At 39.8% G+C, this 21015-nt stretch overlaps 1 long non-coding RNA gene across 2 annotated transcripts in view; it reads left to right on the top strand.

Moving 5' to 3' along the window:
- Positions 1 to 18936, top strand: part of LOC110017583 (uncharacterized) — a 30842-nt gene extending 11906 nt beyond the window's left edge. Inside the window, exons 2-4 of one of the 2 annotated variants that reach the window (XR_013653052.1) lie at positions 3242 to 3341; positions 5502 to 5652; positions 18412 to 18936. This is a non-coding gene — a long non-coding RNA (uncharacterized LOC110017583). Of the gene's footprint in view, positions 1 to 846; positions 3342 to 5501; positions 5653 to 18411 lie in introns of those variants that run through there. The other variant, XR_002293013.2, reaches the window with a different exon arrangement.
- Positions 18937 to 21015: the final 2079 nt, after the last annotated feature.

Genomic DNA, 21015 nt, shown 5'->3' with positions numbered 1-21015 from the left:
TGTTGCGGTCTTGGAGTGCGGCCTGAGAAGGAACGGAGTCTCACAGCAGAAAGATGTGCAGCATTCTCATCGCTTTTCATTATATGCTCAACCACATAGTGTTGGACCTTGGGTGGATTCAGATCAGGGATTGGTGGGGCTCTGGGTGACATACTATGGTCAGAATGGCTCTGTGGTGTTTCCTTCTTCACATCCTGCTCCTCTGCAGCTGTTCCGGCCTGTGGCCTTAGGGTGGTGGCGTTGAGCATTTCTGAAGATGATGCAGCATGAGGAGGCGATGACATCACTTGGTCACTAGTATCTGGATGGAGCTTCCCAGGTGGTGTTTGACTGAGCTCAGTGATAGACTGGCCCAGCAGAGACATCACCCCTTTAAGAACCTCCGCGTAGTCCTGTCCTGTAACTTTAGCCAGATTCCTCAGGTCACTCAGATAAGTATGTGTCTTAACCTTCCCTTCAAGCTCTGAGCACATAGAGGACAGATCACAAATTTCATATGTAATCTTTTCACTCCCACAAATGTAGGTATATGGCAAAATCTCTCTTAAGTCAATCAACGCACTTCCTGAATTAAACTCAACGATAATCGTGTCTGCAAAAACCGAGTCAGACTCTGTAATCACTTCAACTTTTGAAATTTTACCATATTGGCTCAGAAACTCAACGACTTCTTCATCCAAGTCAGAGTTCACCGTGTGTTTGACCAAAACAGAGTTGGGGATCTTTATGCCGTGTTTCACCAAAACTTCCATGTTTGAGACAAAATGTCACTCACCATCAACAACAATCAGTTCCGCTCATATAACCCTCCTAGCTAGCTCGCCACGTTTTATGTAGCAACTGTGTCACACACAAAAAAGAAAGAAAGAACTAAATGGGCTAATGACCAGAAGACTGAAATTCGACTCTCGGAGGGAATGGCAGGAAACTGAAGTTGTTGTTTGGTGTGGGGCAATTTATTTTCAGTGATAGTCAATAATGAAGAGAAACAATGAATGGCCATTCAGATATATACACAAAAGTACTTCAAAAGGGTTTCACATTTACAAAGGCATGACTGTTGTAGCATGTCCTCGAGTCCGGCAACTTTTAGTTGCACCATAGAAACAAAAACACAAAGAAAAACCAACTCGCCCACAGTTCAGAGGAAGGTAAGTGCACTGGGAAGCGTGAATTCAGTTTGTATGAATATAGTTCATTAAAGCAATGGTGTGGGCATATGCATTCAAACACTATCCCGGGTTTGGCGTTTACTAAAAACATTCATGAATTTAGAGCATTTAAAGTGATCAGATCCTGTTAAGGTTGGAAAATGCACGAGTTTTTAACGTAAAAGCCCAAAAGATTTACGTGGTCTTCTCATTGGAAGTGACCGCTTGAAAGCACAAGTGAACACAGCAAGTGAACACAGCAAGTAAACATAGCTGCAGATACACTTGAGTGTCTCATTTAAAATTGCACTCATCTTTCAGGCACTTTCCTTCTTTTCGACCAAAATGACCTTCATTTCCGTTTGAGATCGACCCAAATTATTTTGGGATGTACTTAAGAAGCGGACAGCAGAAACGTGCTGCAGGCCTGATCACGGATGCAGAAGAAAAACGAGGTCAACCTTTAACAATAGAATACGTTTACAATCTTCATTTTGGCCATTGGGGGCTGCACGGTGGCGCAGTGGTTAGCGCTCTTGCCTCACAGCAAGAAGGCCCACGGTTCAAGTCCTGGCTGGGGGACATGAAAAATACATCAATGGGGAACCTTTCTGTGTGGAGTTTGCATGTTCTCCCCGTGTATGCGTGGGTTTTCTCCGGGATCTCCGGCTTCCTCCCACTGTCCAAAAACATGCTTCATAGGTTAATTGGCAACTCTAAATTGTCCATAGGTGTGAGTGTGAGAGTGCATGGGTGTGTGATTGTGGACGTTCTACCCTGCGACAGACTGGCGACCTGTCCAGGGCATCCCCTGCCTACGCCCAAGTAGCCGGGATAGGCTCCGGCAGCCCCGTGACCCCGAAAGGGACAAAGCGGTACGGAAAATGAATGAATGAATGAATTTTGGCCATTGGAGTGGTAACCAGCATGCAGGGTGCATTTCTGTTGCCTCTAGCTCTAGAGTGAATAAGAGATGTGCTAATTAAGCCAGACTTGGAATGGATTATATTCATAAAACTGTATAAAACATGTAATCTTATTGAAGGACGTAAACCATTTCTTACATCCTATTTTAAAGTAACATCAGTCTTTCAATTCTCCACTTGATTCAGTGGTAAATTTAAGTTAAAAACTTCATAATAACCTTCTCTCTTAATTAGTGTGCTACTTTTTTTAACAATTTTATAATTTCTTTCTGCAAATTATGTTCCTAGGATCAGACTTTTTCCTTGTCGGATCTTTTGTCCATAAATGTGAAATGATGAATGCATCGTTCTTTATCACAGACCTTTAATACTGTACGGTGATCTGCTCTTCGCCTCTTAGAAAATCTAAAGAGCTTTCAAGCGGCTCCGTTTATTGTTGAGAAAGATGCTGGTATGTCCGCTGCTCCTTTTTGCTGCCCTCTGTCTCCCGCAGCATAAAGAAGACTAAACAGAGTCAGAGGCTGCATCTAAATTCATGGACTGTATTGTTCACAGAGCTGTGCTTTCTGCAGTGTCCAAAGGTTCAGTGACCTTCGGAGGGCTCAAAAGCCCAATCCAACCTAATTCTACCTCTTTGTCCACACACTGAAGGCTTTTCTCAGCGGGAGAGAAAACCGCACCTGCATGACGTGTTGAGGGTTTCTGCAGACTGAATGGTTTAAACCTTTGCTGCCCTGCTGTTGGGAAGATGGAACCCAATGCTAGACATATTCAACTGTTGACCCTTTTTTCACCTTATCCATGTTTGTCTTTTTGAAAATAAGATACTATCATCATTACAAAGCAGATGTATATCATATCATAATAGATATGCTAAATATGTAGATAAGCATCCTCTATATGCGTCATTGTCATCATGCAACTTACTATTAACATGTTAGAGTTAAATTTAATAACAATTACAATTAGTTGCTAGTAGGCTCCTAGAAGTTAGAAGCTAGGGATAGAATGGTGCACTGGGGTTCTGTCCTTTATTGTCATCTACTCCTCTCTATTCTTGATCATTTATTTATCATTTAGTTCTCCATGCCTCTGTTTGGTGCAGTGCGATTCATGTGTTGTCCCTCTTTCCCACTCTACTCGGGGGAGGGAGAGTGATTCCAGATTCCAGTTGGCTCATCTGTGCTCCTGTCCTGGCCGTGGATTTCGCCTCTGGCTCGTCCTTCTCCTGGGCTTCTGCCGGCCCCACGGCGCGCCGGGAAAAGTAAGAAACAAAAAGGAAAGTGCGCTCAGTGTAGTTGATCACAGTGAGGTTTGTTCCAAAGGACTTTTGATTGGCTGTTCTACATGTCAATCAAGTGACGTACTTCACGCCAATGATGATGATTCGCTGACAGGTATTTTTTGTAATATTTTTGTTTATCTTTATCCCATCCTTAAAGGTAATGAGCTGGTCTAAGGGCAGGGATGCCCAGTTTAGCTAAGTCTGTTTAGTATGTTTAGCAATCAGCTATTGTATTTTATAACTGATTTTATGTTTTGTGAAATTGTGAATCCCATTGAGACAATAGTGTTGAACTGAATTAATTTGAATTGAATGTAGTTACAGGAAAAACAAGCTAAGATGAGCCAGAATGTTATTCTAACCCAAACTAAGCTGTCCCCCTTTAATGATTAACGCAGTAAGCACACCTTTAATGCAGACTTTAGAGGGTGCACTTTCTGCATTTAGCAAACCCAAAGGTATGGAGCAAGCAGAAAAAAGTTCCAAACTTTTTTAATGACTAACCTCATTAACTGTTTATTTTTTCTCTTTTTTCTTACCCCGGGTTCACACTGCATCCAGCCCAGCTCAGGTATAACCACCAGAGTGGTCTACCTATTGGAGATGACTCACATTGGCTACGGATACAAGCTCTGCTGTCGACCTCCCAATTTATGTAGGTTCATGCGATAACCTGCCTTTTTTATAGGAAGTCCTAGTAAACAAACCCTCATTCCGTGACTAGTTTTCATACAAGGTGTAAGCGGATGTGTATTAATGACTACACCATGGTAAAATCATAGCAAGTACAGCAGAAAATAGATTTTATTTTGAAAAAGTACCGGATACACTTTACACTCGCTCGCATGACTTCCGGTTTAAGTCGCTTCATTTGCCCCAACTTCAAAAAACAGTTCTCCGGCTCACTTTGCCGTCAGGCAAAAATTTTAAGCCAACAAAACAGATTCGGAACGCCGGAAAGCCCGGAGCAGAGAGGCCAAACCGGATTGGATGTGAGTGCCTCTCGCACTTTTCAAGTTACGTAAAGACTCTGGCGGTCGCACTGGAGCAGGACTGGATGCAACTGTGAGCCCAGGGTTATTTGGTGTTGATGAAATTACCCATCCGATTAGTTAGAAGATCTCTTTTCCTTCTGTTGTTGAGCAGTTGAGCATCATTCCAGCTTTGAGTACAGTCTCAGACAGGTAGAGATTTTGTGAAGTGGTGCTTGAAATAAAGTAAAGCAGCTGCTTAGCTTTGAACAAGAAACAAGCCTTCTGTTTACACATCAATGACTATCTCAGGTGTCCCCACATCACCAACTCCCTCATGCTTTTCCATATGGCATAAGTAGATGATCTTTGTATACCTAAAACTATTTTAAAAAAACTGTGCATCTATTGATCACTATGGTTTCTTCAAAGAGGACAGATATAGCTCTAAACCAGCATTTTTATTTTTAAAAGCCCCAGTTTCACGTAACTTACATAACAATAGGCACTTTTTTTTGAGAACCGGTTTATTGCAATTGTGTTAAAAAGAAAAGTGATTAATCAAAGCATAATAGGGGTGGGATTTTATAAGTTTACTTCATCCTATCCCTTTGATGTAATCAATCAAATTCTATCCAACAATCATAATGAAATCAATGTTTCATGCATGTTTATTGTATGAGTAAGGGCAAATATGTCTATTGATGATTAGAAGCAGTTTTTATGTTCATCTTTTAATTAATCTGATCAATACAGGAATTATGGTCTCTAATTGATTCAATCTAACTGTGTATTTTTTATTTTTATCATCTTTTTCCTTTGTTTTTTTTTTTGCTTCAAATTGTTTCAAATAAGTCAGTCAACTAATCAAACTTATTATATTAGTTACCCTGTGTAATGTTTTTGCAAATCAAGGCCGTTCATTTCAACTCCAAATGATTTCCATTTGTGGTTTCTACTTCTAATGCAGTGTCTGATGGTATGGTCACATGCAATAGTACAGGTGATACGGGCTTTTGGGTTGTCTGAGCCTGTGGAGTATTGTAGAAAGGAGAGGCTGGTTCAAGGCACATCTAATGCAGGCGTGTCTTGGATTTTCCTTGAGCCTGGTTGAAATTGAAATGTTTGATGTGTGTGTGTGGTAAAAATATATCTCTTATGGTTTCAGGACGACAAGCCAAGCAGAGCAAGTGTTCATTAGAAAGATGGAGGAAGTGGATTTGCCAACAAACAAGTAGCTGTGCAGAGTGGATGACGTCACTAGATCTGCTAGGGATTCCCCAAGGCTGAAGAGTTGGGGGCTGAAATTCCACTGACAGGTGATGACAGACGTAGAGCTGCGTCTCTCAGATGTGTTGTGAGGCCAGAGCTCCAGACACTCTACACTTTCGAAGGCGGAAACAGAGGGGAAAAAATAGGTAGTAAGTACCAAAAGGGATGGGTTGAAAATCTTAATCAAAGGCCAGAAAACATGAAAAGGCAATAAAAGTCTTAACTATGACTTGCTGGAGCGTGAACTGAGTCAACGAACTGGCAGTGTGGAAGTGAAACTGTGCACCTTAAATAGTGTGAATGCAGCTGGAGCACAATGTGGAAGTACTTAATATCGTAGAAAGGAGAGGTCGGTTAAGGTGGATGAAATTAGAGTGGAGGAAAAGGGAGGGTGGAAGTGAAGATGCAGGACTGAACCATGACAGTATCATGAAATATTTGTCAGGTCAATGAAAGTGATTGTTGTGCAGAGCCGTAACACCACACTGTAGTAACGCATTCATCACAACTGCCCTAAAGGCTAGATATAGGTGCGAGAAATGGGCAAACTTGTATGGGGTCAGCAAATAACACACACTTATCACACAAACAGTAATTGAGGGTCCTTTTGTGCAGTCCAAAAGATATGAGGGGGCAAATACATCACATCTGTATGAAATGTTTGTTTCTTACCTACTTCAACCTTACTTTACCCTTGCATGTTGTATAAGTATTTGCCTCAACAAAAAATGTGCATGAACATTGTTACTCAACGGCAGGGGTGGGAAAACTATGGCCCGCAGGCCGGATCCTCCTCCGCCTCCATGTTTGGTCGGGCCCACTGAACAATATCAGAGACCCATGTTGTTTTTTGTTTTATTTTTAATCTGGCCATACGATCAATACCCGCATAGAAGATGACATTTCATTCCACCCTTCTGCAGTCTATGTTCAATCTGAAAACCTCCAAAATCCCTGTCAAATAAAACAGAAGACAGTCTTCCCTTTCTATGTCACAGTTCATCTTTCCCGGTTTAGCTCATTCTTTTAAAGCGATTTTGCTGCTTTTTTTTAAACAGTGGACCCTGTTCTGTGTCTTGATTGGCTGGAGACCCTGTCAATCAATCTCCTCCGTGCCATGGAGTGCAATTAACACATGTGGAATTATATGCAGAGTATGCAAAGCAGTAATCAAATCAAAAGGTGGCTACTATGAAGATTTGACATTTTTAGTTATTTCACACTTTTTTGTTATGTATATAATTCCACATGTGTTAATTCACGGTTTTGATGTCCTCAGTGTGACTCTACAATTTTCATAGTCATGAAAATAAAGAAAACTCTTTGAATGAGAAGGTGAGTCCTAACTTTTTTTCATTATTATTCATTATAACTAATAATTTTCATTCTTAGTTTTAGCGCAAACTGTGAGACATGTGAGGAGCTGCAGCGCTCTAAAGGCCCGTACACACCGGGATGAATATTCGCCAGCCGTTATTCGCCAGCGTTTTTCGGCACGTTTTTTGTGTTCACACCCAGGCGATTTTCGCTGACGGTGAGCCGAGCGAACATGCAATTTCATTCCCTGACATTAGATGGCGCTTAATGTAAACAGAAATACTCCTGTACACAAGGTGGCGCTGCGCAACTTTACGCTTCTTAAAGTCGCTTTTCACTCAGAAGAAGAGAGCAAGTATTTAGGCGCTTGTCAGAATCATACAAAGAAAACATGAATATTTCAAGCACCAGTAGCTCCAACTGGTGCTTGGTTCGGGGATATTTTAGAATGTCCGTCATTATTTCTTCGCGGCAGTGTAGACGCTACTTGGCGTCTATCTTCTTCGCTGGTATGTGTGCTCAGAAAGGCAGTTTTGTGTTTGAGCGCCCCCAAGTTGTGTTTTACTGTAACTTCAGAGGCTCCAGACACGTGTGCAAAAGCGCCGTTCTCATTGGTCGAATAGATTTCGACACGACGCGTCAAAAAAAAAAAAAAAAAAACCCCGAGGCATTTTTTTTGTTTTGATGCTTTGACACGTGCCGTTTTTTCGCGTCGGTGTGCACACTCTCATTGGTGCCTTTTGTTTAGTCATGAGGCGTTAAACGTCGGCGAAAATCGAGCGAAATTCGTCCTGGTGTGTACGGGTCTTAAGTCTCAGCGGGAAAATGACGGGAGAGGATCCATTATTTATCAATTTTTTTCTTATTTGTATCAGTATATTTTTTCCTGACTTTTTGTCTTTGAAAACTACAGAAAGAGTTATTTGGTCATTTTTTTAATTTCATAAATATTAGTCATTTATTAAAAGGATCATGAATGAATGAAACTTTATTCATATAGCACTTTACAACTCCTGTAAGGTACCAAAGGGCTTCACAATAAAAGAAAGACAAAAGAAGTTTAAAGTTTTAAAGAAAAAAACTTATTGTGGCCCTCACAAGAAAGATTTGGGGAACTCCGCTCTAGCATCCATGTGGTGTTGAAAGATTTTTTTTTTTTCATTCTTACGATCATTCAAAAAACACATGAACGCAGCATTTCTCTAAGTTTTACACGAGGTACATCAAGCCGTTGGTGCAATTGGCTCTAAAACAAGAACAAGGGTTTTAACCTAAAAACTCTAAAATGTTCTGTTTTAAAATATAATTTTCAATCCAAATGTTTTCATCCAGGTTACATGTTATTTCTTTCTCACTCCACGCATCTGCTCCTGGTCCAGCCCTTCTATCCAATTTTAGAACCCTATGTGGCCCGCGAGTCCAATGCTTGCTCACCCCTGCTCTACGGGCTCACCTTGATATTTCATGCCAGCTTCCTGTCTTCCCATCCAGGTTTGCTCATTTTTCACACCTGGACAGCCCATATTTAGCCATAAGGGCATTTGTGACTAAGCCTTAAGATAATGGTCAAGCGCTCAATGTCTTCAATTATTTTGCTCTATTCAGGAGACACATGTCCTAGTGTTTGAGGCAAAAGGTTAGTATTCATGCACATCCCCTGTTTTCCGTTTAGTGGGGTCTTTAAACTGAGCAGTTCATAAAAGTAACCCCCTTGAATATCTTGCCATTTGGTCAGGTTTGCATAATAATGCTTGAAAATATATCTGACTAATCTCATTTGTTTTATTTGTAATCAACCTAACGTTGATGAATCATACAGGGCCAATATATTAATTTTATGAAGTTATTACGAAGATATTATGAAGTTTTTTTAAAATAATTGGAGAGGATTTCATGTAATCCATGGACACCAGTGAAGATCACAAATCTTTGAATGAAAAAGGTTCAGCCCACTGTCTAGTGGGTCTAGATGACCCAACTCCCAATGTTAAAGTGCCTAGGATAGCACAAGGGTTACTCATGCCGGTGCCATGAATGGAACTAGCAAGCCTCTGGGTGGACCTAATTGTCATTTACTATCAGGTCAACATTTTAATCTCAGTTACATGTTGGTTTATGTGAATCATATTGGCAAACACAATTTATGATATGAATTGAATCATTGCCAAAATTAATTGTTACATTCATCTTGTAAACCCGTTTTGCCCCTTTCGGGGTCAGGGGGCTGAGGTACACCCAGGACAGGTCGCAATCAGCCATTCACACTTAGGGACAATTTAGAGTAATCAAATAACATATAATAAAGATTTTTGGACTGTGGGAGGAAGAGTACCCAAAGAAAACCCAGGCATGGACAAGGAGAACATGCAAATTTCACACAGAAAGGTCCCAGCCAGGACTTTAACTGGGGACTTCTTGTGAGGCAAAAGCGCTAACCACTGTCCCACCGTGCAGCCTGTGAATTGTTACACCCCTATTAATTATGAATCTATTGTGTTCTGGTTAGTAAAACTTGTTTGACTTCTAAAAAATAAATTTAATGAAAAAAAAATCAAATGAAAATTCTTCAAATTATGGTCTATATTCGCCAATCTAGTGAGGATCAATGCTCAACTGGGGCTGGGGGGGCTTTCTGGGGGTGGGTTCCCCACTGGGCTTTGTGGCGGTCCTGCTAACCCTGGTCTGGCTGGGCGGGTTCTTTCTATCTGCTATACCATGCCGGTGTCGGGGGGCCCTGGCTACTGCTTCAACAGTGGTCATGATGTGGGGATGGCCTGATTTGACATCAGAGTTCGCTCTCTCTGCATTGAAAAGTCTGCTCTAAGGCTACATAGTAAGGTTGTTGTTGAGAGTTCTGCTCCAGTGTATGAGCCTCACTCTGCCCATGGGATTGACAGATTTTTGATACCATGTTAATTCATTTAATTGTTACATGCAACATTTGGATCGCAGTGTGAGTTGTTTTTTTTTTTTTCTTCAGTAGAAGGTAAATCATTTTCTTTCAAAAGTCACACTTCACACCTGTGACATCAGTTTAAAAAAAAGGACTATATTGCTGCTGAGTTCTTGACCCCCAGGTGAGAGATGTGGCACATCATGATTAATTTATAAAAGACTATTAGAAATATCACCCCGCTAGCTCCTGTTTAAATAATTCATCAATTTGAAGAAACGGTTGGCGGGGGTTTCTGTGTGGCCGTCTCTATCACAGACTCTTAATTCAGAAAAAATGTATAGAAGTGTTTAATTACTGTGTTTCAGCTTGATTTCAGTGAGACAAAGAAAAACATTTAAATTGACTTGTATGTTTTGTGTTTTACTCTTTGAAGTTACATAAATAGAAATAAATACATGTGCAAATTATACAGCTGGAATAGAAAGTTATTTCACAAGGACAATCACATGAATTTAGCTAATTTAGCAAGGAAGGCTAATAATTTGTCCTGTCCAACATGATGGATACTAGCTAGTCTTGCTAGGATCCTGAGTGCAGTGTTCCCAACCTCCAGGTGTAGAAAAAAACAAACACCATCTATATTTTTTCTGTTTTATTTATAATCTAATTCTGAAAGAAGTTTTAGTTAGGAAAACTGCTAACTTCTCCCCACCACATCCGACTCATTCTTGACACATTCTGCAAAGACCGCTACATTGAAACAACCAAGCTGGCAAAGTCAATATAAAGCAAACGTATTTGGAAAGGAACCAGTGAAGAAACCGGAAAAGTGCTTTTTTACTTCAAAGAACAAAGAAAGCTAAGTTTAACAGACAAAAATCTGGAGTTTTTAATTCCAAAATGGGTGAATTGGATTGAACTTTAGGGGAGGATTTTATATAAAATATGCCTGAGACAAAACTTTTCATTAAGTCTTTAATTTTCTAAAGTATTGTTATTCAAGTATAGGCTCCGTGCACGTAACTAAGGAGTTCTACTTCCGCCGCCTTGAGTGTGAGGCCGACCATTTCCGGTTTGCGACTTCTATAGCAGCGACACGGCAGATTTTCATTGCGAAAGATGGCATATTTCACCCGTTGTCTACAAGGTCTCCCGAAAATCGACGTGAACGACATCTACAGGATTGTCGACCAGTGCGTGGTTACATGGGCAAAATATCATGTCGAAAAAATATAGTGTCGAAAATACCGGAAGGGAAATGTGTCCCGTTGTAAACATACCTTTGCTGTCACATATATTTATGCAGCAGCTCGGTAATATACGAGGCGATCTTCCAAACGTGCTTTTATTAATGTTATGAATATTATGAAGTGCCTGTTCACTCATCATTTTATATTTAATCCTAGTGGTCAGTGCTTTTTTTGCGGAAAAAGTACGGAGCTGGAAGAAGAACCCAGTGTTAGGCTAACAACACGGGCTAACAACATTAGCCTTTTGATGGACACAAAATCCAGGACGAACCATGTGGGAAACGCTGGGAAACTCTGGGAATAACATCAGCCTTTATTTTGTCAGGGCACAACTAGAAACACAATTCCGTGTGATTTTTTGAACAGTTTCTAATGACTGAGACGGCTGTGTAAGCTGGCGGCTCGAGCTCTGCTCTGTTCTCGTGAGTCCGGCAGCCGCTAACCCAGAGCGGCGGTTCGGCTCGCAGTCCGAATTCTCACACATAACAAAACAACAAAACGCACACGTAACAAAGCACCCTCCCCTCAAACACATTAATAAATCCAGCTGCTCTGCTCAGAGAGGTTCACTCGGTCCACTGGCACCGGAGCCCGAACGCAGAGCTCGGTTGATGCCGGGTCCAGACGTCAGTGGACACGCATCCCCCCCGCATCTCACTCGTGAGGGGTGAAAGAGAGGGGAGAGCCAGCGGAGCGAGAGCAGAGCGGCTGGTTGGTCCCGTATGCGCTCCAAAGCTTTCTCTCAGCGAAACACCATCTATGCATGACGTAAACCAGAGCAGTAGTGACACACGATCGGAATGACCGTTTACATGAACAACGATCGGTATAACCCAGCTATCTCGATCGGAAAGAAATTTTGATCCGAACGAGTCTGACCGGGGCAGAATATTCCGAACGGTGTGTTTACATGAAGCAGTTTCTTTCCGATTGCTGCAAATACGAAACACGACTCGTCTTGCTTTGGGTGAAGTCCTCCCGCCGTGTTCACGATCCATTCGGCTCTCACCAACACATATACTGGAAAGCTATGAAAGCTTATAGTACTGTTGTCCTTTGACAAATTCGCACACGGGTACACAACAATGTTGTGATGTCTTTGTCACGCGTTGAAACACCAAACGCCTGTCTTTTACCCGAAATCCGCTCCTATTTAATCAAAACTAGCAACTCAACAAAACTCCCCACAACAATAACACGACCAACAGGAAGTTGTCGGCCTTACACTCGAAACACAGAAGTTAACCGGAAGTTCTATCGTGCACGTAGGCTATTGTAAGGCAAAAGTTTGAAAAATGCTGTTTAGTGGCTTTTAATTTGTTAATATTTGATGACAGCATTTCCAGCACTTTTATTATGAAGGGACTGATCCAGTCACTTTTGACTGACTGATTTTCTCAATCTTTCTCGATCTCCGGTTGACTGATGGATGCATTGCAGATCAAACAACAGGATGCTAGTGTTGGTAGAAACACACCTGAGTCAAAGGCTATGTAATGACAGCAGGAGGTGTTTCATTCACCTGTCAGACAAATCTGCATCTTCATCTCTTTCCTGTCCCAGCCCCACCTCAGATCTGCTCCTCCATGTCACTCCCCCATCCAGTGAACTATCCATCATTTATCATTTCCTCCGCACTTTAATGGGAGCTTGTTAGAGCACCAGGCGCAGTCACTCCATCACTGTCAGCCATATTATCTGCAGCAAACTGTTCCTGCCTTAAGTTAAGGAGATATGCTGAGTCTGTAAAGTAAAAACCCCAACACTAATGCACCACCATGAAAACACTATGGCGTTCAGAAATCAGCAGTGAGGGATTCTGCCAAAACTTTATCCAGAAAAGCTGATGTTCAAAGCACTATTGGTAATTTCATGTGGTGTGGGATAGCTTAAATAATGAAAAAAAAGTTGTTTTTTCAAAGCAAGGGCAATTTAAACTGGAGTGAAGGTGTCTGGCTGTATCCAAAGTTTGAACACACTTATCTTTAAAAGTTGAAGGTATTTAGACTTTTGCTGCTATGATATTTTTATATATATTCAATTAAGAGCTAAAAGAAGCAGAACTTTAAATTGATGATCTCAGGAAACGGACACAAACAGAGAAAGATTTAATAAGACTCATAAGTCAAAAACGCATCTTTAGCGTTTTCACTTGCAAGCAAGGGGGCAGACAGAAGATGTTTACATTCAATCTGCAGACTGAGGGTGCATTCGAAAAATAACAATCAGTTATACTGTTTCGGACACACACACACACACATACACAAGAGTTCAGCTGCATGTTCAGCTGTGTGTCTGTGGCCTTCAGTCCCCAAGGAAGTGAAGTCAGAGCTGGGGTTTGTTTTGAAGCTGCTGGGTGGGTGCAGACAAATGTCTGTGCATGTTGCAGTCATTTATGAAAAGCAGAGGATACATTTATTTAAAAACAGATGATAGAGTGTCTAACAAGTCTATCAGCTAAAAAGGCAAAAAAAAAAAACGTGATCATACGAGTAAAAGAAAGTATCCCACGTCCTCAAGGACCAAGCCTCTGCAAGGCATGCTCTGGAAATATCACAGATCATACTGGAATTCAATATAATTTTAAATATTTTAATAATGTCATCCATCCATCCATCCATCTTACTCCGCTTTTCCGAGACCGGGTCGCAGGGGCAGGAGTCTTGGCAAAGATACCCGGACTTCCCTCGCCCCGGCCACTTCCTCCAGCTGGGGGGACCACGAGGTGTTCACCAGCCGAGATTATCTTAACTTTGGCCTATTTCCTTGTACAATATTGTTATGAAATCTCTTTTTTGAGTTAATGCAATATATGTTAACAAAGCTTTTTGAACTTTTGTTTGTAAATTAAATTAAATTTCTGATATTTTGGAAATGGTTTTGTATTTCTTTGTATTAGAGTTGGCATTGCAGTTGGTGATGGCACAGTTGTTTTTGAAATGGCACTTCATGTTAAAAATGTTGCTGAACAAAGTCCATGTTGTCCATGATGTAGCAATGCTTGCATGAAATAAAGGTTAGCAGCAGTTCCTCCCACACGCAAATTTGCATGTGGTCTATGAACACACTTTGAACATGTTCATGTAAGACCAAATTTGACATCTGTCGAAACAGAGGTGGTGGAGGTGAAACAATCGCTGACTACAAAAGAATAAGAAATGACAAAGAAGAAACTAAGCAAGTCCAGCTGGTCTTCTGACTTTCAAATTAACATTCTTTCTCATTAACTTTTACTTGAAGTAGGCAAGAGGCTTGATATTAATGTAGTACATGTAAGGGTCAATGGCCGACGAAGTGTGCATTATCACTTTTTAACGCACGCCGTAGAAGCCTGAACCTTCCAAGGCGAAGCGGAGGACGGTTGCTTCCGCAAAGTGCGTTAAAAAATGATAATGCATACTTAATAGTAACCCGTTTTTAGTCCTTAATTCTTGTTTTTTTCCAATTTGGATCGCTTTTCTCACAAAAAGCGAACTATTTGTTACGTGGTCCACGTAACAAATAGTCCGCGTCGCGCCGCACCACCACTGCAGTCAAGATTAAGCGATATATATATATATATATATATATATATATATATATATATATATATATATATATATATATATATATATATATATATATATATATATATATACAGTATGCTAATGTTTCCGATGGGTTGAACAAAGCATCAGTTCAGAGAGAAAGTTCACCTCTTACCGCTTGTTTTTGTACAGATGATGAAGCAAAAGATTGTTTTAAAGAAGCTGGCGCAGTGATACAAAACATTTAAGCTAGGTGACCAGAACTTCTTTCTTCACTGTGCGGTTATCCTGTAGTATATCACTTTTTAACGCATTCCCAACAGCCAATCAGAATCGAGTATTCACCCGGACGCTGGTATAAGATATGGTGATATGCTTAGGTTCCATTGAAAAACCTACATATACCAGATGGCACCAGGATTTCCTGAAAACCAGAAGCTGTGATTTCAGGCATATTAGTGTACTTTATGATGTGCATCAGAGTTCCACTATGGTTCTCTCCTTGTTACATGAAGCACAATCTGAGAGATCAAACATTAATGTGGACTAACAAGCCAGTTTGAAAGTGTCTATTAAAAGCAAAGCTGCAGTATCATCATAATAATTTACATAATAGGCAAAGCCAAAGAGTCTACAAAATACTGGAGATTTCACCTTTCCATAAATGTAAAGAGTTGATTTTTGTTTCTAGTTGTGGCAGAAGCCAGCATAATGGAGGGATTTATCCATTTCATTCATGGGACTGAGGCATAATCAAATCCGCTCATCCTTCATGTGCCGTGCACTCATTCACATGGATTTACGCACAATAGCATCTGTTTCATGTCTTTGGTTTGGGTTGTGAGCTCGCACTAATTCCACCAATTCTGCACACAAATGTGTTTCTTGATGAGGATTAGCACTAAACTGCTCTCTGTAGACTTAATAGAATTGGGGAATTAAACACCAGAAAGCATCCAAATAATGTCCAGAATACAGGAGCAGATCTCAATTTCAACCTTCAGTCACTTCCCTGAGTGTAAATTATTTTTTTCGTTGTTCCCATTACTTATTTTGTATCGTGTCTTCGTATTTTCAGTGCACTTACATAAACATTTTTTAATAACTAATGTCTGAAGTTGTTATTTGGATTCTGAATTGAAAAAGTCACAACAAAAGAGTGTATTTACAGGTATTTGCACATCATTATGTCAAGCTTGTTTTAGAAAATAGAGCGTTTTTTTTTCTTTTTTTTTTAAGATGCTAGGTAACAATTTTCTGTGCAGGCCTAACAGTAACTAGGTTTCGGCTACTTTGGGAAGCTTTTTTTGGTGAAATTTTAGCTTTGATGCTGGATTAATAATGAATGAGGATCATGTTCTTTTGATATCTCTGGCATGTTGGACATGGTTTTAGTCTGTTCTGCCATATGAGAAGCTGCGGAAAACATATGTGGACGGATCGACTTTTTCATGAATTATTCACTGTTTGACAGCCCATAGTTTCTGAGAATGAAGAGCTTTGTGAGGCTTAGGGGATGATCAGGAGCACAGCAGTGGACAGCCTTGTAGTTTCGGTGGACCAGACTTTTCTAGAAATGAAACTCTGCAGCATTGAAATGTGTCAGTAATGAGGCTGAGCAGAGAAAACTGCTGGACCCGTTTTATTATGGTCTGGAGCATGAATAAAACAAAGGAAATCTTGTGAGTTTTAGAAGAATAAGAAGAAGTCTGTCCTTGGAGAAAAGCTGAGTTTTAAAAAAGACTGCAGAAACTGGAATGCTTTGCTTATACAAAGCCGGGCTGGGAATTTTATTTACAAACAGGAACAGAACACTTTAAGGGAAACGATTCATTTAGTAAAAGTTTGCTCTCTACACAAGTCCTCTGTTCTATGCTTGTTAGTTTTATGAATTCTCAAAAGGGAAAAGAGGGAAAACTTGATGTTTAAATAATTTATCTATCCTAAGTATTGATGGTTTTTGGCTGTTGTGGGATTGCGGCAAAATACCTGCCTCTTGTAATGTACCATATACTTGTACTCAGCAGCAACTTATATGTGATTTTTAATACATAAATATTATTATTAGTAGTAGTAGTAGTAGTAGTAGTAGTACTAACCTTTTTATTTTGGACAAGTGAAAACAAATGTAAACTAACAAAATAAGACAAAAACAAGACAAAAATTATATAAAACAAGAAAATTATATAAAACAAGACAAGACAAAATTATATAAACACAAGTCCAAAAGTTAGTGAGAAGAAGAAAAATCTTGTAAACTCTCGCCCCCTTTACCTTAAGTCCTTACTTTCCCAACTAAACCCAGTACTCCCACCATCAAAGTCCAGTGCCCTACATATTCGGTTACAGCTGCACATGTAATTCTCATTACCAAAAAACATCCAAATCAATAACAAGAACCATACCTTGCTAATCCTAATTTATTATTATTTAATTCACATATTTTTCTGTGTAGCAAGTTATTAAAGTTAGAAACTGACCAATTAGGTGCCTCAACAAAAGTACGAGTTCTCACGTTGAAAGTCCGTAATGTTTGATTGACAGATTCTCCAGAGTCCACTTTCAAGTGGGGGGGGGAGGGGGGGTGTAAACTTTCAACAAGCTCACTCCTGATTGGTGAAAGTAAAATGTTGACTCAGACTGACTCAAACCAATGACTGCTTACTGAAGTCGTCCGGCTCCAACATGGCGGCTTCTGTATCATGAATAAATGGCGACTGAATTGACTTCATTTAGTTGGAGCCAGAAGTAAGTCACATGTTCTATGGGTGACGTCACACTCAGTCCAGTTTTCATGTACTTGGAGGAACAGTTCAAAATGTTGAAGCCGGAATTCCAGCTATGAAAAAAAAAGAAAAAGGTAATTTTGGAGCTGAAGTGGGATATTTGCAACAAAAGGCATCAATGGGTTTTAATGTGCAATTGCTTGGACTTGAGGTTCTGGGGCCACACATCCAGATGAAATCATTAACCCTCCACCTCCATGCTTAACTGTTACAGTAAGTTGTGCCATTTCTGTTAACAATCAGAGCGTTTAGTTTGGTTTGATATATTACTTCAGCTGTTTAGTTTAATTTCCACCAAATAAATACTTCCACAGCATTAATGCCAAATGCTATTGAAAAAATGTTCACCATTACTGGAATGTTTTCCAGGATATGTAAAGACCTAAAAGTCAAAAAAGGATAAATTTTCTTTAATTTAGCTTTTTAGACATAGCTGTGTTTCATTCTGCAGATGACTGCTCTTCAGACATCCATCAAGAACAGATAAGTTTCTTTGGCCTTTCAGAAAGTATAATTGCCTCTGACAGGATGCTCTATCACACATCATTTAACCTTCCCTCTGAGCCAGTTCACAACCCTGTAGCATTAATCTCAAATCCAGTAGTCAGCATGCGGCTGACACGGTCAGATGCCTAAGGAGGGGAATCACTGTCATCTGACACACTTCCTAAAAGATACAGCTAGAGAAGCTGGCTTTTAAGTCTGATAAACCTCAAACTGTCAATTCAGTGTTTATTTTTTACATCTTCCTCAAGGATCATAGCATAAACCCTTTGATATAAGATGGTTATCAATAATAACTGTGATGTTTAAATTTGAGATGATTAGACCTTATTAGAAGACCATGAACTGAATTGGATTATTGGAGTTAATTATGCATGTGTAATGAGATTAGCTCTTTTTTTTCTTTAAACTGTCACTTTATAAATAAATGAATGTTTTGTTTTTACTTCACAATTTTCTAATGTATTTTCAATTAAATTTAGGGAATACTTCATCTGATGTATTATATTTTTTTGACTTCCCATAGGTATATATGAACTCCACGCCGCGCAGCAACATCATCTCCCTCCAAGATTAATATCATCTGCTGCTCTGAACGTGTAAGGGGGAAGTCCACACTCACCGTCTGGATCTCTATCCGGTCATCTCCGCCGTTGGGACTCACACGACTCCATCATCGCAGGGTGTCTTCGTCTTTACCTCCTATTGAACCACCACGTCCAATCATCCTGGACAATAAATTCGTGAGTTTATCCACTCCTGTGTCAGTGATCTTTCCGGGTTCCAGCAACTGGGTCTGTTCACGTCATCATAGATCATGACACTTATAACAACTTCAGCAATTTCAATCAGATTATGGCATATTCACTTGCAATCTCATAAACAATTTAGGTAAAGGAACAAAATAAAAATAAAACAATTCAGATTCAATAATTTTGTAATAATTATACTGATATGGCTATTAAAAAAAGTAAAACAAACAAAACAGTAAATGTCAAAGAAATTGTAAAAGACATTGGGTATAGATACGGTGGGGTGGTTGGAGATAAGTTTTTCCTGGATAATGTTGGGTGACCGATGCAGCCAGATCTCTATATGAAGGCCTGGCAGCAAAGCTAATGGTGTCACTAATGTTAGGTTTCAGATAACCTAATTAAGAAAACAAAAAACAAGAATATTCGATAAGCGGTTAGGTGACGTAAAAATGTGTGCAAACTTGATAGCGAAGTACAACTTGTTTTTGTGTTTATTTATTAGCCAAACTGGTTCTGTTAAATGATAATAATTGTGTATATTTTATGCCATTGATAAAAATGCAATGGAAGCAATTCTGCCAGAACAAGCAATAAAAAGGGAGTAGATTCAGACAGTTTAGTAAAGAAATGTCACGTATCAAACACAAAAATCTCAAAATATATTTATTTTCAAACTTGAACATGACCATGCAAACATCTTAAATATCCGTATTGACCTGGACAACAAAATGATCAAGTTTGATATTACAGAAAATTCCTTTTATTATTTCACTTTTCTTTTCCTTACAATTACAAATGTTATTTCTGTGTCAATTTACATGGTAGACTTCTGTCTGGAGATAAATGTCATCCACTATTGAGCTGTTACTTTTCTCTTTTCCATACTGCTACTATTTCACAACGTGTTCTATTGCACATATTCTGCAGAAAAAGGATAAAAGTGAACCGTTTTTAGTCATTTGCAATTTTTCTTTAAAAAGGTCATGCTGTACTATTTAGTGAACCTCTCACCTGATCTTTCTCTTCCCTCTTTCCTAAAGGCTTCATCACTTGTTTTGCTCTCTTCTCTTACCGACTTGCATCAATTGTTGGTACTTTCCTTCCTCTCACTTGCTTTCCCTCTATCACTTCACCTTTCCCTCCACCACCTGCTATTATCATGTCAGGAAGGTGGAAGTGTTAGGCCAAAGCAGAATGATGCATTGGCAGTTACAGAAAATTGCAGCCACTCAAAGTTGTAAACCAAATTGATTGAACATCTTTGATGGAAATCAGGGGTGTGTCACCTGCCGTGGTTTTGTATCTGCAGTCCCCCAAAATCACCGACTACAGTTGAGAGGCTTCCTGTTGTTGTCTTCCTTGTAACACAACATATGCTTGACAAGTTGATTTATTGAAATGAGACGTTAGAAATTGCACACTTCTATTGATTCTGATTATTTTTCTTATCCAATTATGACTAATATTATGTTTTCTTCTATGTTACTTGCTTTGCTGATCTGTCTAAATGACCTTAAAGAGTAGTGCAGCATAACTGCAGCTTCCCTGCTGGGGTGCTGCTGATGATCACCTGACTATACCACTGCCTGCAGTATTCACAGAAAGGACATTTCGGTCTGCTCAACAGAATTGTCATTGAACAGAGCAAATGTTTTCACATACAAGATATTTCAATATATCTTGTATCCCTTGTGCCATCTTGTGGGGTCCAGATGACCCAACCCTTACATTGACGTGTTCTTCCTACCATGAGAAAGGTGGATAAAGGTAGAAAGATTTCATGTAATCCATGGACACCAGTGAATATCACAAATCATTGAAGAAAAAAGGTTTAGCGCACTGTCTAGTGGGTCTAGATCAGTGTTTTTCAACCCGTGTGCCGCGGCACACTGGTGTGCCGTGGGAGATGGTCAAGTGTGCCGTGGGAAATTGCCCTCATTAACAGATCTAAAAACATTTCCCATCTCCAGGATATCAGCTCTTTGTTCATCCACACAGGCCCTGATAAAACAGAGAAGTTAAGAATGTGAAAGATCATAAAATACTTTTTTCTTTGTGTTTATTCGATTCTATTAAAGACACTTTGATAAGAATGAAGGTACCGCGATTTAGCAAAAGTCCGGCCCCTTTAACTGTCTCCACCAATCATTCTTGGAGAATTAATCACATGTCATCAGTCTGACCTATCAGACGTGGTTAAAGTCTTCGCTTCCTTGTTCCGATTTCATTAAAGTCTGTCAGTGCTAACAAAAATACCATCTAAAGCTCATATTTAGCGGTGTAGCTTTCCACAGAATCCGATGTCAGACGGTGGAAAAAGTGAACAAAACAATGAAGCTCAGAGACGCTAGTCTTTCTGCGTCCGTTGGCTGTTT

Source organism: Oryzias latipes, chromosome 22, assembly GCF_053564925.1.
Source record: "Oryzias latipes strain Hd-rR chromosome 22, Olatipes_Hd-rR_3.1".
In the NCBI taxonomy this organism is placed as follows: Eukaryota; Metazoa; Chordata; class Actinopteri; order Beloniformes; family Adrianichthyidae; genus Oryzias; species Oryzias latipes.
This window is presented reverse-complemented; position numbering and strand designations above follow the sequence as displayed.